The sequence below is a fragment of the Neodiprion virginianus genome, chromosome 5 (assembly GCF_021901495.1).
Source record: "Neodiprion virginianus isolate iyNeoVirg1 chromosome 5, iyNeoVirg1.1, whole genome shotgun sequence".
NCBI lineage: Eukaryota > Metazoa > Arthropoda > Insecta > Hymenoptera > Diprionidae > Neodiprion > Neodiprion virginianus.
Window position 1 is genome coordinate 32558647 of NC_060881.1, and position 17351 is coordinate 32575997.

The following is a 17351-nucleotide window of genomic DNA, read 5'->3' on the forward strand; positions in this document are numbered from 1 at the left end:
GTCAAATGGCGCATTATCGCAACAGATCGTCAACTTAGCCAGGACTCTGAGACCCTGTGTTTTTTTCATGGTCTACCATTTCAAAACTACTCGTCCCATAAACTTGAAAAAATTCTTAAATATTCCTAAAAAAATTGTGGTATCAACCCCGTAGATTGCTTCTTCGGAGATGTGGAATTTTTTTTCTTTTTTTTCATGCAAAAAGTGGTCATCTTTTAAATTTTTCATATTCTCCAAAAAACTCGAGTAAAATAATGGTACAATCTGACAGATCCCGCGTGTTCTCCGAGGGTTCAGTTCGCATCAAGAAAGTGAAAAAATGTTTTCACATTTGACAATCTAGCGTGTATTGGTCACCGTATTGGGGGAGAATATTCAGTTTCGCAAGGTGCAGTAACCGTTTCAATAATGGAATAGTGTAGTCGAGTGTCTGTATCATTTAATAACGCGGGGGTTGGATATGTTCGAGAACATGCTCGGGTATACCGCGGAATACCATGGATCCTGCGATTGCAGCACTGCAGGTTACACTTTAATTAGTAGAATGCTAATATTTCTTGGTCCGGTCGTATACAATGGGGTAGTATTCCCGTTACCATAACCAACACCAACGAACACCGCAGGTTTCCACAGCGCGGCTACTGAGGCGATGGAAAATTGTAAACCCCCTTTTCGGTATTACCAAACGAGTCAAGTATATTGTATATAAATTTCAGCCACTGCAACGAGTGTAGGGAAAATAATACAGTCGGTTGCCTACCGGCCACTAGAACCAATGGTGTATAGAACCGTTTTCACCCCAGGCGCAGGTGATGCACTTGGTGCAAAAGATACGAGGAACACTTCGATTATAGGTAATTAACTTTAATTGAAAACCGTTTCTCTCCTCCTATATCTATTTCCCTTTCTCTTGTTTGTTACATATTTTTATTTCCTATATGAATAAAATTTCCATACGAAAAGAATGGATGACAGCAAACTCGCGCTTTATTCAATGTCTTCATTTGCTTCACGAAAAGTCTCCAAAGTTTTGAAAAACGAAGAGACGAAAAAATGATTAATTCTCCTTCGGTCCTTCATGCCGCGGACCTTCTGCGACATGTCAAAATACACGTTGACTACAGTCTTCGAAACTCGGAGAGAAACGACGCGCGTGGAGAATAAGAATATGTGATCGTAAAACTACGGTGTAAGCACGTACGTATAACTTTGAAAAGTTTTGTTGTAAATGGATTCAGGAAGAATTTGTTTTCTGCGAGATGTAGTCGGATGGGTATCCGCATGCAGGGCTGAGGGTGTCTTTAAGGTTAGCCGCGTGTCTATATACAATATACATGGGTACGCAGAAGACCCTAAAAGGTAAGTGCTGTTTGTAACAACTGCTCTCAAAATTCCATCCTTCATTTTGTACACAGATTTATGCACGCGGATATACTTGCGCGTCTATCATAGCTATACACTTGTACCGCAAGAGTCAAAGGATAAGCCCAGTTATGCTTCTGTACCGTAATGCGAAACAAAGTTTTACACGAAGCCAAGAAACCCTTCGAACATTCCACCGCATCGTGCTATAGATTCTAGTTCAACGATCGTTGCAGTGAAAATTGCATTCGAGAATTCTGTTGGTGTACGGATATTAGGATGTTGCACGAAAAAATTATTCGCAAATTTCCATATGGCAATCACTGAAAAGTTTGTTTGGGTTGGCAGAAAGATGGCCATCTTAAGCGCCACATTAAATGTAACGTACCACGCTCATCTTTGTCGATAATCTTTCTTCCAACCCAAACAAACTTTTCAGTGATTGCCACGATGAAAATTCGCGAATAATTTCTTCGTGCAACACCCTAATGGATATCCTTGTAGTGTTTTCGAAGCAAATAAACGGTTGTAAGTTACTCACAATTTTGAAATCAGGCTGCTGGAAAGGTCCCTGAGAGACTTACCTGAAACAGAAAATGATTCAACGGATCAAAACTAAAGTCATAAAAACCCGAAGGCTTTGTCGGGTGGAAGACAGACGTGAGAACAAAATGAGGTGAATATAAATTGCGTTCGGATTGGATTGAGAGTACGTATATATATATAGATATATGTATATATATATGTGTGTACATGTATATAAACGGGGTGTAAGGGTGTATTGTTTAGTCCGGCTGGTGCAGCAGCAGTCGTCCTCCTCGATTCTCTCCTCCTGCACCCTGCACCCCTCGTCATTTTATCAGCAGCAACACCAGCCTCATCAGAGAGCGAAAACAATGAGGGCACAACTGGCACAGCAAACGTGTGCCCGTATCCTCTCATCACACTCTCGTGTGTATCTCCATCACTCGATACGTATACTCATACTTGCGATATACTCTACCACCGCCAACTTCCGATGATACTCCGCCGTATCGATTGCTTCATGCAATTTCGATGCATTGTCGACGAATTCGAGGGTGTTTTTGTGGTAAGACTACAGTAGGTACTACCGTTATACTGGAGTACATGCTCGTATAGTGGACGACATGCTTGTGCTGAACCGATCCCAAAAATTTTTACTACGTCGTCTGTCAACCCTTAATGTTCCACAATAGCGAATTGCTTCGAGTCATTACCATGATTCTTAAGAAATTATATGAAATTGAGAATTGAATATTTGCGTTCACAATGTGTAAGCAACTTACAGTGACGCTCAAAAATGATATTGGAAGTACTGTGACTATATTAGAATTGGTTATGATCAGTTACTATGGGTCTTTGATAATCGACAAAGTACTTATTGGAATTCATCCATGATTTGACAATGTCATCAGCTTTTGACTATATCAAAGTACGAGCAAAACATTCCTAATCTCTACATCAGCAAATCTCTGACAGCTCTAACCCTTTTTCAAAGTTTGACGCTTAAAAATATGTGATCATTTTTTTTTTTTTTCATTTCCAATAAAGGAGTACCTTGGATGGCGAGAGAAGTGCCAGCTGAGAGGTTCGGAAAAATTTGACTGCATTAACGGAGGGTGGAGGTTCGGCTGCAGTGCAGCAAGACTGATAATCTCGTAATTGGAAAATTGTGACTGTGATACCGAGGGCGAATCGAGGAAAGCTGCCAAGGTTTAGGCGGTCTGTGTAAGCCTGCGTCCGCGTCGTTTCGCGTCTCCTGCAGACGTCGGGGTCGGTGGGTACAAACGCTGTCTCGGATTTCAGTCCTCTCTATTGTCGTATACACACAATGATCGGGCAAAGCGGAGAGAAATAGAAATAAGATAATTGCTATTATAATTGCTATTCCCTCCTACTCTTTCTTCTTCTCCTACTCATCATCATCCCCCCTCTGCAAGCCCGCTTCTCGCTCGCTCGTTGTACTCGATAAACTACAAAGTAAAAGTAGGTTCACACATGGCTACCGGTTTGTGTGAGCGTGTGTATGTGTGTGTGTGTGTGTTCGCGAACCTCGTATTCGACACATAGAGTAACTTAAATTATTGTCACGACAGTTCACTACTACCCATTGTCAAGCTCGCAAAAACAACTCCTATCCGACCTCCGAGGCAACTCGACTATTGAACAACGACCGCGACTACGAATAGGAACGACGAAAACGATGGCTTGGAATGTCTGGATTATCGGCAAAGGAAATATAAATGAGTAATACAGGTTTCCTTGAGAACCAAGGCGACGTTGGTTTGCTTACCGCAAATTGCTATGTTCAGGAAATTCGTTAGAATTTCCGGTAAAAGGAGGTACGATGGATGTCGATATCGAAAAGGATTCAATGATCTTGAATGGTTCTCGTAAGATGTACGCATACAATTAAAGTAAAGATGTAAAGAAAAGAATGACCATAGCTCAATTTAATGAAACACTGGTCGTTTTACGAGGGGATTATTCAATCACCTGGCCTTGGATAATAGCATCATTGTGTACAGGGTAATTGATGCCATCTTAGGTCAGCAAGTTATATAGGCTGCAGGGATCCCAGCTATGGATAGTGCAAACATTAGAGAAGAAGCAGCCGCGTTATACATACATCTTGAAATTTGGTTGTATGTGCCAGCGGAATTCATAGATTGGGTCTCGCTAACAATCACCGTTGAATTACTGCCTCAATATCCATTGTGTACCCACCTTCCTTACTGCCTCGCTGCAGGATATATTCGGGCCTATACCTAGGCGAGGCCTGGCTAAAGACGATGCCTACTACAACGTGTGTACACACATACCCAGACCTTCTTCGGGAGTAAAGCTGGCTGAGTTTGGACCAGCCGAGAGTCGGCCAAGAGAAGATATGTATATTAATGGGGGCCAATCTTACATAGTTCTGTTTATCTTGCCATTCTACTACTCCGCGTATACAATTACTACCCTTTCACTTTGGTATTACACTCGGAGGCAAGGGTTCAATTCCCAGTTTCTACCCTCAAGGTATCAGGCCAAAACCGAACCCCTTAACCTGGCCCAGCTTACCCCGGCATAATTTTATACCACTGCTGCAACGGCACGAAGAGTTTACTCGGATTTAGTAAACTACCAGTAGTGAGATTCGCTCCTTTCAACCATTGGAAAAATCACACGTTGATTGAACATGTTTTGAACATGATATCCTCAAAAAGACCTCGTCCATTTACAGCTGCGAAAAAATTTGCCTGATGCAACGAAGTGTACAATAAAATTGTGCAGAGCTATTTGTGAAACCATCAATACAACGTCCTGAAATCTGTTGACTGGGTGGAAATTAATCACGCGAGGTCGCAAACTCTCGACCCCGAAGTATGGGGGGTGGGTTCAGAGTTGGAGCGAGGTCTAGACGGTAAGGGTATTCTGGTGTAATGCAGTGTTTGGCTCTTCGGCTTCTCTCAGGTACCTATATTAACAAGGATAGACGCGAACCGAGTAACCGACTACAGTTGACGTGTACAACAATGTTCAGATTTCAAGGCCAAAGGGTTGGTAATAATGTACAACCCTGGTAATCTCAAGAACAAGTCCCTTCCTACCACCATACAACTTAACTCGCCAGATGCCCAAGGGTGCAAGGGAAGTTTATGATATACACTGTACAAAGCTTACGAAACCAGTATGCATGGATTTACTGATGAGTGGGGCATACTGCAGGAATTCAAAGTTCAGTTTGCACTTTTGAAATCACGCAAAAAAATTGATGACACGAAGTGATGCCTTCGAGCCTTTCGAAGCTCAATTTCTCCATCACCATCATTTCGCGCCTCACCTCTAATAGTGATGTAACGAAAATTTTACCTTGTCAAGCATTCACAGAGAGGTAATTGGACATTGGTATGACGGACGTAAATGGGTTGAAGGTTTAGTGGAGAAAACGGCAGGAAGAAAAAAAAATACTTTACTTTAACCAGCTCGTTCAGTAGTCTGCAGTGCAGACGACACGTGAAACAGTTTCTGGTACTGCTGTCAAAATACTTTCACACGGTATGTATATACAGAGTTTTGGCTTTACTGCACACGTTTATATCTGGTAAAAATCTCCTCAGGGATCTTGTTATCTGGCACTTGAAGTGTCCTCCTTATCGTCGTCTACAAGAGTCCAAGGACTAAAGACTATACCACGTATATTGTACACTTTTTCGGCCATTTTTTTCATTTTTCTTCACTTCCCAATTCATGCAAAATAAAGGTTAAGGCAATGACACGTTCTTCAACATCAGCGCGGCATTAGCCCTATTTAATAAACAAAGAATGAAAAAATTAATGGAGTCCAGTACGAAGCTTCAGTTTTTCCACAACCACATCTTCAGCACCGATCTGGTTCGCTTTTTACCTTCTACTTTATATACACACAATACGTTGCATTATACGAACGGATACAATGGAAAGAGTGAAAAAGTGAGACGGCCATAGTAAAAAGTGACAGAAAAAAGCTGAAATAAGTGTGTGCGTGTGAGAGAGAGAGAGCGAAAGAGGGGAGTTCAACGGTCAGTATCGTGGCTAGGTATTGTCCGGCCGCAGTTTCGAAAATAATCGTCGACTGAAGCTAATGGGGTGTAAAGTCCGATATCAAAATATCTTGGTTTGGGGGTGTGTTGGTTGGGGCTTGCAAGAATGGTTGGACGTATGTATCTGGACCCAGTGTCCGTCGTGTGAATTCCGGTTTGGTTGATTTTCCGCAACTTTTTCTAGCCCACCAACATAGAGACGACGACACGTCAATTCTTCCCAGCTCATGCAGTGACCCGTCCCCAAACAACAATCCATAAAAGCTTCACGAAATGAGGACAACGAGGTAAATCATCCAGGGACAAAAGTGCGGAAGTAAAGGCGTTGGAACAACCTGCATAGTGTCTCTCCCCCTATCCTCCCCCTTTCGTTTATGAAACGTGGTACTTTACACGCCCTACAACAAATTGGCACAAACATGATGTCTGTTATATGGAACCCGAGATTAAATTTCTGGGACTTTTCTTGATTTTCTATTTTCAAAAGAGGTTTGAATAACTTCTTCTTTGTTCTTTTTTTGGACTGTTAGACCTGCATGTTTTCTTTTTCCTTGATCTCTTTTCGGACATGCAGCTTCAAGTGATCGACTTGGCTGGAATTTGTACTATGGATCATTACATTGCTGGTGAAATAAGCAGACGTAGTCAAGAGTAAACGACTCTGAAAGTAGTGAGTAAAGAATAGAATTTACACGCGTGTACAGTATAGCAAATGAGTCACGTATATTTTTGAACAGATCACATCCTCGACGTCTGTAGTCCAGTATATAAGGTACCAGCTCTTTACCGTGCATATCTACCCACCTATGCCTATCGATGTGACAAGTCGCAAGAGTTAAAAGTAGATCGACTGAAATGTCTGTTTGCATTATACAAACAGTTGACTTATATTTATAAATGTGCGACCGTTGATGTTGACTATAGTACTACAAGCTATAGTACCATCGGTATATACCAGTCTATATGCTCCAAGTAATATTGAAGTTTACCACGTTCTCGATGCGTGCGATGAATATACTCCGTCATTCGTAAAAGCTCAACAGATTGTACAACCTAACCTAACCCAACCCTGGTTTTAAAGATTCCCTTTTACATTATTCAGACACAAATAGAGATAATTCACAGATTTTTGATCCTTTCATCGTCTTTAGGGTACATGCCGCAATGAAAAGGGAAATAGACAATGAAATATGCGGTGATCCGGAGAAGGGATATATTAAATCGAACATTGAGGATGTATCGACAAATGGATATCGACGGTGTATTAAGTGGTGAAAATTCTACTAGCTACGAAGGGATAGATAAACAGGTCGTTTGAGATACGCTATAAATACATTTACAGCGAGAAACCTATCCATTATTCATCGACCGGTACCGTGTCCGACGTTCCGAGGCTCTGTAGAGTCTTTGCTCGATAATATACCTTACATACGTATACATTCGATTCTCGTAGGGAAACTATTTTCTCCTTCGGTCACTCAATTTTATATCGTTTATTTCATCATCCGACGACTGAAGGATGAATCTCGCTAAATATGAATTGACATGTATTTACAAATTTTTCTAGTAAATGAATGATGAAGTAGAAGCTTCCATGATTATTCGGGTAATCAGCATACAAATCGTCAACCTCCCTAAATGTATATCCCCCCCCCCCTTCTTAGTTGAAAAAAAACGTACAGCTTGATAACCTCGTGCATGTTTGACTTAAAGAATAAACTTATTGTTCCATTTGATGTACAGTCGAAAAGATACATAATCTGCTGAATGATGTCCTGAGCGAAAATTGCAATCAAACCCCGATGATGAAATGACACCGCAGTGTGTAACGAAAGTTCACCTATCACCTCAAGTGAAGATTTAAAAAGAAAACAGAAAACATCCGAACTCTACAAGTTCTACAATCTGGGGAAAAAATTGAGTCTGGAAGTGAAGTTAGCAGGCAGCATTTGCCAGGCTGCGATCGTCTCGCACTTTGATGGTTAGAGCTGGTCGGTCGAATTCGGATTCAAAGTTGGCGATGCACCTGCATATAAGAGAGAAGCCCAGAGGTAACGGTTCGAAACGGTTCGCGTGTGAATGAACTATTACGCGGAGAGACGCGCCCGACTTTCCAGTGGCTGTGATTTCTGGCTCGAAGCTCTAGGTGCACAGCATGCCTCCACTATGCTCAGCTCCTCCACCACCTACCTTCAGGGCGAAGCGCTAGGGGTCAGACACCCGTGTACACACCTATCAGCCACCTGCCCCCACACCCGGACCTCCTTGTTTGGAGTAATTTTCACCAGGCCATGCACGAATACCTCGAACTACGCCCTCCCCAGACGTCAGCAAACTTCGATTACTTTTGGCCGAAGAATTGACGGGGTTAAAACACCACCCCCCAGAGTACCAAGAGTTCATTCTTTCATCAATCGTCTTTTCGACGTAATGCAGATGCTTGGATCATCCGAGAACGTAACTTTTTTAAACCTGTGATGGTGACGATTAGTCCTTTACCACTGTTGGTTTGTACTTCTTTCATTTTAATGGTATAAATTCATGTTCCCCAAAATCTGTTTCATCTCGTTTACTTCTTTTCAAGCGAATGTAAAGTCAGAGAATGTTATTCCAGTCAAATTTGCTGGAGTAGTACAGTGGTGGCCTGTTAACCAGTTGGTTTTCAGAACTCAATAATCATAAACAAATGTCGATATTAATATTTGTACAAATTTGCGTGTGACGCTAATTTATCAGAAAGCATTAACGCCACCGCAGTCAGTAAGTTGTTAAAGTGGCTAACAAGTTCCAAATAGTTGTTGATACACCGTGCTTCTAGATCTTTTTCATAGTAGGTATATTTTTCATGGCTTATGTGTTACTCGTCAGTTACGAAGTTAGTATCTCCACGAATCTCAAAATGAAAACTAACCCATGTACGTTTGGGTTGAAATTTCTTTCAGCATCTTCTCTTTGAACCCATCCTTCATCGAAGTCGGGTTCTTGCAGACCCCTGAAGGCGTCCAAGGTGTGATAATTCTTCAATTTGACCTCATACTTTATTGACGGGGGGTGGGGGGATGATGGGGTGTGTATACGATGTGTACGTGCGTGTTTGTGTGTCCTTTTGAAAAGGTACAGGCTCCTTTTACCCTTTGGCCGAGTGGACTGGTGGGATGGTAGGATGCAGCTTGTGTGACAGAAAACAATGATAACTCTCGCGTCCCGTCCCGTGTTATACTTTGAAGGGAGGGAAGGCTTAAAGGGCGAATGACTCAATGCCCCCACATCAACAGGGTCTCATGTTTCTTTTATTAGCCAGACAACGTATGAACCTTGTACGCAGAGAGTGAAAACACCCCGTTAAAGCGCAATAACAACGCGGCTTCATACAACTTTTCTTTTTTTTCACCCGGATTCCGCACCCTGTAAGGAATTCTTTACTCTTTTTCTTCGCTTCTTACTTCTCATCACCTTTGGTGATTGTATCAGAAATGTATTTGTAGTATTGGTTTCTCTCGAAAATAACTTTTTCCAATTTCAACTAATCTTCACGTTTTTTAACCACCAGAATCCAAAAAAGCGGAGTTTTAAAAAATTTCGGACGAAGCTTGATGAAAAAATTTTAAACATACAGAATGTTATCACGAAATAATGGTCATGACAGATTGCCATCTTTCTTTTACTTTAAAGTTCAGTTTTTAACCGACAAACCTATACTTCTTTTTCTCTTCATTACTTAATAAGTAATATTATATGTTTCCCAGTTTATATATTCAAGTGACAAATATTGTATTAATTCCTTTTCTTTTTTTTTTTTTTCTTTTCTTCAATTTTTCTTCTAAAACTTTTTTATTCCGCTACCAAGTTCTAATCAGTTTCAGATTTTTCACTCGACCTTTATTGAGATGATCGCGGAGTTTTGTCGGACGAAGAAAAAGACTTCTAGGTATTTTCATTGTAGATGAAAAAGCGTCGCGAATATTTTTTTCATTCTTGCACCGCACAATTTTTCGTTCAACCCCCAGCCCCGAGGATCGGACCACCTCTTCAAATTCGCTCCAACTACCACCCTGGAAATCACTTCGGAAAGGACCGTAGGTGGATGCGTGGGAATCGCGCGTGTTCCAGAATATTATGACGGAATTTATACTAAAACCGAAAAGACCGGATTTAGGTTGTCGACGATTCAACTCTCCACATGGTACACGTAAGTGACGTCTGGTCGTATATAATACACGTACTGGTCATTCGTGGTGCGTAGACCGTAATCGTGATTTCTCATAATGAACGAGATAAGACCGACGGCCATTTGGACATATCGATATACGATACCGGGAGCTTTGCGGAAGCCGGGCATTTAGTTGTATAATATTAGGCACACAATCCCGAACGGTGTGTTACAGACACCGTAGAATTTAATCCATCAACAAGCAAGGGTGCCAATGTATAATCCGAGGACTATCAACACAGGTAAAAGTTGATCGATCGTTGTATGAAACGATAAATTTCGTTGCATATTCAACTTGTATCCAACTATATTTATAACAATAAGATTTATGCGAATTTCGTGACCATGGTGGATTGAATGAGTGAAAAGATTTCGTCGAAGATGGTCATTTGATGAATAATATTTATTTCAATGTTTCGACCGGGTTAGGAAAACATTTAACATCCGTAAAATAAGACACCTCCTTGCATAATGTCGTGCAAACAACATCCAGTCCGTAAGATTGTCACCAATTTTTTAAGTAATATTATTATAATCAATCCCGAATTTTAAAATTGTTTACTTCGGAACACAAAAAGTCTTGTGATTCATCTTAATGTACAATTTCTTTATAATCAGTTTCTCACCTCGCACATAATTTATTATTAAAATATCTTGTATTATCTTATTTCGCGCTGGGTTAGCACCCTGAATTCAACAGTTAGTGAAAAATTATCTTAGCAAACTATTTTTTCACTCTGTCTCTTTAACTTAACATGTAACAAACTAAAATTCTAATAGTTCAGTGTTAATAATACCCATTAATAGGATCAGTTATACAACATTTTGGCCGGTTCGAAACATTGAAATAAATATTATTCATTAAATGACAATCTCCCTCCGAAATCTATTCACTCGTACAGCACTAAGCTTAACTAAGATAAAACTGGAGTCAGAAAACCCTGAGGAAATAATTGACACTTCGCTGTATAGAGTGTGAAATTTTTTTTTTCATTCCAAGATGCAAATTTTCATCCTCGTTGTGCGTTCGCTATTTTTTTCCACGTGTTTTCTTTTTTCCATCTTGTTTTTTCTTTTGTTTTTCAGTTTTTTTCAACCGCGCGGCACATTTCAGACAATATAACAACCGATCGAGCAAACTCGAATAGAACCACGAACATCGAAGAGTAAATTCAGGATTAACTGGTAATGCAGCACATGGTGATGCACGCCTCGACTATATGGTATTTCATTCTCTCTCTCTCTCTCTCTCTATGTTCTCGATAACGGTCACGCGACGATTTCCCTCAAGGGAAATTATCCACCCCCCCCCAGCAGATTCCCTCGCGGACTTTTCCCTCAGCACGCTCCATGGATATGGGTGTTATAGGTGTGGGTAAAGGTACGGACGAAAGGTGCTTTCCCAAGCGCTGATACGTCTCGTCGAATGTCATCTGCCCACATCCCCAACCGTCCGACGATGGTCAATCACCTGTCCGAATACTGAGGCTTGATTTACCTACACCCTTCTCCGATGCGAGTTGATTTTTCCAGACACTTTACACACGACTCTATCATCAACCACCCGTCAGTCCAATTTCATTCGGGGAACTAGAAAAATCCTAAATATCATGGATGAGTAGAATTTTCGCATTTAAATGACAATTGTTACTCACTCGGGTCGATTACTTGCAAAACTTTCACATGAAGATATTTAAAAACTTGGCATTTTTACGATTCTTTTTTTTCTTTTTTTTTTTTTTGGATTTCTTTCTCTGCAGAGGCCTGACGATTGGAATAAATTTTTCGAACAAACTTTCCTCTTGACTACGTTAGTTGAAAAAAAATTGCCAAAGACAACCCCCCTCCCCCCACATGTTTCACAACTTTTCAAACCGTGATTTTGAATTTTTCCAAACCTTCCTGATTTCATCTCAGGGTTTATCAATTTTTTATTTTTTTTTTTATTTTTTTCACTTAATCCCATTTTCCGATTATGACTGACAAATTTTTTTTTTTTTTTTTTCAATCCACTTTCTCGATTTACCGAGATACAAATTGAAAAATTTCCAGGCCTTTACAGTTTCGTCTTTGATATCGACAACGATAAGCAACTTTCCTGTTTCCCATGACTCATTGTAATCTGTATTGTATAAATATAGAGAATAAAGAATGAAATAAAAAAGGAAAAAAATTGTTTCCAATAATCGAGATAAGAAAAAAAAGAAACAAGACTGAAAATTTGATGTCACGTTTAATACCGTCGCGAATTCAATGTCCCATCAACCAGAGACTGTCACCAATAACTTTTGGAATGTGACAGATTTGGCGGGATTTAATCCACCGCATTATAATCCGCGTGATGTTCCGATTTCTCACAACCCCGCTTTTTTTTTTTTTTTTTTTTTTAAACGACCCCCAAGCCGCTGCTTATCTCGGACTCTTTTCTTTCAAAAAAGCTGAGTCGACGTTGCGCTAATGAAAAATCTCGAGGCAATAGAACCATCTCTCTCTCTCTCATTTTCTCTCTCGCTACATATTCTGCGGCTAGAAAGATTGAAAATCGTCCGACAAATACTAAAACTGCTGATTTCATACGTTGTCCGTTGTCAAAATTTCGTGAGAAAAACTTTGTGAATTTGATCTATTTCGAATCTTTAACCGTATCGTTGATTCTGCAGTCAGAAACACGCGAAATTCCAACATATCTTCGAAACGAATGCAAAATAAGATTTTAGTGGAACAAGGAGAGAAAAAAAGGAAAAAAAAAATCAAACTGTAATGTTTGCACAAAAATGGAAGACGAAAACAAAATTTAAGCAAAGAAAAGCAGGGAAAGAAACCCGAATAACGTTATTGTCAAGATATTTTTAAGCAGTTACTCATTGTTTACGACGTTTCGCCGATGATAAACATGACGCGAATTCAATATGTATGTGCATACGGAATCAACTAAAAGTGAGAGAAAAGAGAAAAAAAAAAAAAAAAAAAACTGAAAGGAAAGTAAATACTAGTAGATAAACGTATTGTAATGTGTAGACGTGACGTGATGCGCACGACAGGAATCCGATTCGATGGTGAATAATTATACATATAATTTTTCCATATATTTTTTTTTTTTTCGCCTTCAAGAGATTCCAGATCTTGTTGATCGCTTGTATAAAAAAATAATAATAATAATAAGAATAATAACAATACAACGCGACGTACGAGGTACGTAAATGTGCGTTGACAATTGCATAGTAACATCCATGTTATGCAATAATTGTGCGAAATTTGACGAATGATGATAGAATAAGTTGGGGGAAAAAAAAAAAGACAAATCAACGACGAAGGCCGCAGACAACCTTCGAAGTGAGACAAGCAAAAAGACCTATACATATATATATATACATGTATATATATATATATATATATATATATATATATATATATATATATATATATAACAAAGTCGGTATATCTCGTCGCTAATTTGGAGCATTTAATGAAAACAATTGTAGTTTATAATCCGCGTAAGTCGTCGCCGTAAAGTTTTACCCCTCTCTTTTTGCCACTTAGGGGGATGGGAGGGCTGCAAGTAAACCCGCGGCAGGTATAAATGTAAAAGTCGAAGAGGAAGAGAAGCGACGACGCCAAAGGAGGGAAGAAAAGGAGGAAAAGCGACGACTACGGCGTGAAATTCGGGACACCGGAAGTTGCGGGATCCGGAGGCGAGGAAATTCGGTAACCGAGACAAACTATCAGCCTCTCGGCGAGCCTTTAATTGCACACCAGAAATCGCGTAATGATGTCTAGGATTTTCCGCGCTGTTGGTGCACAGCCAATTGCTTGGACTGATTTGATGCTAGAAACAGATGAAATTGAAGAGCGGAAAAGGGGAAATGAGAGAGGTAAAAGGAAAGTATATCAATTGCGAAAATGGTTGCGCTAGAACGTGAGAAATAATTGAGAGAATTACGAAAATCGCAGAGTCTCGGTTGAGTATGAATTTTTGTGAAATTTGTTCCGGTGTAAAAAAAAGCACTGCGCGTGGGTACCAAAGCAAAAGATGAGAAAAACTAAAAAAAAAACTTGTTAAATTTATCACACACGGCGGAACAAAATATTCGACATTTGTTTCTGTTCAAACGGATGTCGTTGATTTCGATTAAAAAAAAAAAAAAAGCTTAGATTTATTTTAATCAAAAAAACATTACTTCCGGCATATTTGGCGAATTCCAAGAATCCTTTCGCTGTACGTGATTCCTTTCTGTGTAGACACGATTTTTCATACAACAAGAGAACGTCGCGCGTTTTTTCACGAAGTAAGAAATCGAGGTTAGGATCGCGTAACGTCAGATTTGTTTGCGCATGCGCATAATCACTCGGCCATCATTGGTCGGTTTTCTCTGACGTCACTTTTCTGCCACAACTGGAGATACCAAGCGATTTCATTGGTCTATTCCGTTAGACCCGACCAATGAAATCACATACTGTCGAGTTGTATTAGAAAATTGGCGTAAAAGGAAAACGGCCGTATAGAAACGGATACTTTGTGTACGGAAAAAAGGGTAAAACACGCTCGCGTCATATAACAATTCTTACATATATATGTATATATATATATATAATGTATACGTAAGAAATAAAAATATGCAGTAGAGATAACTTTTCAAGATTAGTTTATCAATTGTGAAGATCGTTCGTAGGTTCCTTGAATAAATTCTTCAAGATTCGCAACGCAGAGTTTATTACGAGACACCGTGAAGAGATCAAGGGTAAGAGGTAGGTAGTGTTTATTCCCGCAATTCCTCGAGAGGAGCTTGGAGGAGAATTACATCAGCGTTAGGATCCCCTAAATCCCCGAAACGTCTCGACGGAGCGACGAGATAATTTCTGAACAAGTGTTCCACTATTCTCTCTCTCTCTCTCTCTCTCTCTCTGTTTCTCCCTGGCGTTTCCCTCGCCTCCCCCAGCACTTGTTACCCTTAAGCATCCCCTGTAACTCCTTTTTATTTTTAATTCCAAAGTCCTTATACCCCAGTTCTCGAGTTTCTCAGCTAAAAGGAGGCAGACGATTGCTGCCTTGGTTCGTTCGTAGGAGCAACAAACATTCCTTTATAATTCTAAGGTCTGCGGGTTCCTCCTCTCCCTTCCCCAACCACCCCCACCCCCTTCACTCTCTCTCTATCTCGCTCTTTGGATCTCTCTTTGTCCGCAGCTGTCGAGTTCTGCACTAATTACATCGCCGCGTGCGCGTTTTTAAAAAAAAAAAAAACAATTTTTTATTCATAATACATCGCGATTAACATTTTAATGAACAATGATCCAAGGCGCTAATATCGTGCGGTTTTATCGTATGCCAATTATTACGCGGACGATAATCGGATAAAAAGAAAAGAAAAACGGAGGGGCAAAAACATAGAAACCGTTTCTTCAAAACATGTCACGTAATTTGCAAAAATAGTTGGTTCCAAGAATATATGTATATACATATATATATATATATATATTGACCGTATTTCATTTGTTTTTGTTATACTCACTCTGTTTTGGATCAAAATATATGTATATGGGTACGTCCAATACTTTTGGACCGCAGCCTGCGGGCTTGGGTCAGCGATTCGGCTGCTGATTTTTTTCAAGAAGGTAGGTTATAAAAAAAGACGATTCTCCAAATTTGAGCTTAATATAAGAAAATTTGATGGCTATAGAAATTTTCGAAGTTTTTAATAATTCAATTTTTTAGTTATTTTCACGATTTTTTCATGGGAGCTCTGTGGGACTTAAAGACTCGGATCAAACGGCGTTCCCCTTCTCTGATCTTGTATTTTGAGGAAAAAAATAGTTTTTTTTACAACAAAGCAAAATCCAGTTTAATTAGGACCCTCTTCACGAACTACCATTTTAGCAAAATTTCGCATAACTTTGAAACGCTGCCAAGTCAAGAATTTTCCAAGTAGACGGCCAATCGACGGCTCAAATTTTTCGTCTAGGTATACTTTATCACCACCTACGCGAATCATTATTAATTACCATGTTCCTTTTTATATACGGCCTCGCAAAACCAAATGATTTCTGAAAAATCGCTGTTTTCGGATAGCTGTAACTTTTTTCTATCATCTCGAAATCGCTTGAAATTTTCAGGGATCATACTTTATTCTATCCCCAAACAACGCTGAAAATTTTCAGCTAAGCGTCGAAGTTGTTAACGAGCTGTGAATTTTCAAAATGTTCAAGTTTCCCACGTAATATTTCGCATTTCATGGCATTACATATATATATATATATACGTTGGTGACAAAACACACAGGTGTAAGTGCAAAACGTTTAACATTGCGATCGTTTTCGAATAATAATAATAATAATTGTTTCATCACAGTCATACAAGAGCAGCGACAGTAAGCAGCAGCTGATCTATCAGGCCTGTGATGCCGATGTTTAAGTTATAATGGAGTATTAGCGTCAGCTGGCGGTAGTTTGAATGCTTACGTATACGTCACGTATTTACAATTTGACATTTGATTAATTCAGTGACGAAGAAACTTGAATATATCATCGGATCATTTACGATGAAGATTTTTATCCGATCGAGGAAAGTGGTGAAATTTTTACCACCATAAAGCGAGTATAATGAAAACAATCAGAGTATTCGAGGATGAAAAAATTCTTACGTCAGAAACTGTAAAATGAGTGAAATTATTTTCTTCGTTTTTTGAATACGGTCAAGACGCGCTTACATCAAACATGAAGCAAGTCTTTACGTAATTAGCGATCATTGATAATGTGCGAGTGTTTTTTTTTTTTTGCTTGTATTTATTATACAAATCTTATGCAAAACGAGTTTGAGTTTCTACGTTTATCATCCTTAAATGATGCAGATGATAGTTGACAGTGTTGTATAAAATATTATGCCAAAACGATCATCGTTTGCGTATATTCAATGACCGTTAAGAATAAATGATAATGATAACAATAACAACAACAACAATAACAACAATAATAATAATATGTGCGTTAAAATTCGTTCGTCCGTAAGATACATCGTGGTGTTAAATTAATTAACGATCGTCTAATTGTTTTAACCTTCGGCCTACGGAAAGAGGAACAAATAAAAATAATTAATTCCTACTGCAGTCTACGAGAGTCTGAGGCGTAGTAAGAAAAAAAAAAAAAAGAAAAGAAAAGAAGAAAAAATAAAAAAAAACGAATTCGCGCAGAGGTAAACA

At 39.4% G+C, this 17351-nt stretch overlaps 1 protein-coding gene across 3 annotated transcripts in view; it reads right to left on the reverse strand.

The window, feature by feature from the left end:
* LOC124305111 (forkhead box protein P1) overlaps positions 1-17351 on the reverse strand; it is a 212223-nt gene that overhangs the window by 155427 nt on the left and 39445 nt on the right. Inside the window, exon 2 of one of the 3 annotated variants that reach the window (XM_046764174.1) lies at positions 1904-1946. The exons of the other annotated variants lie outside the window; for them this stretch is intronic. The gene's annotated coding sequence lies outside the window, so the exon portion shown is untranslated. The remainder of the gene's footprint in view (positions 1-1903; positions 1947-17351) is intronic. 3 annotated transcript variants of the gene reach the window in all.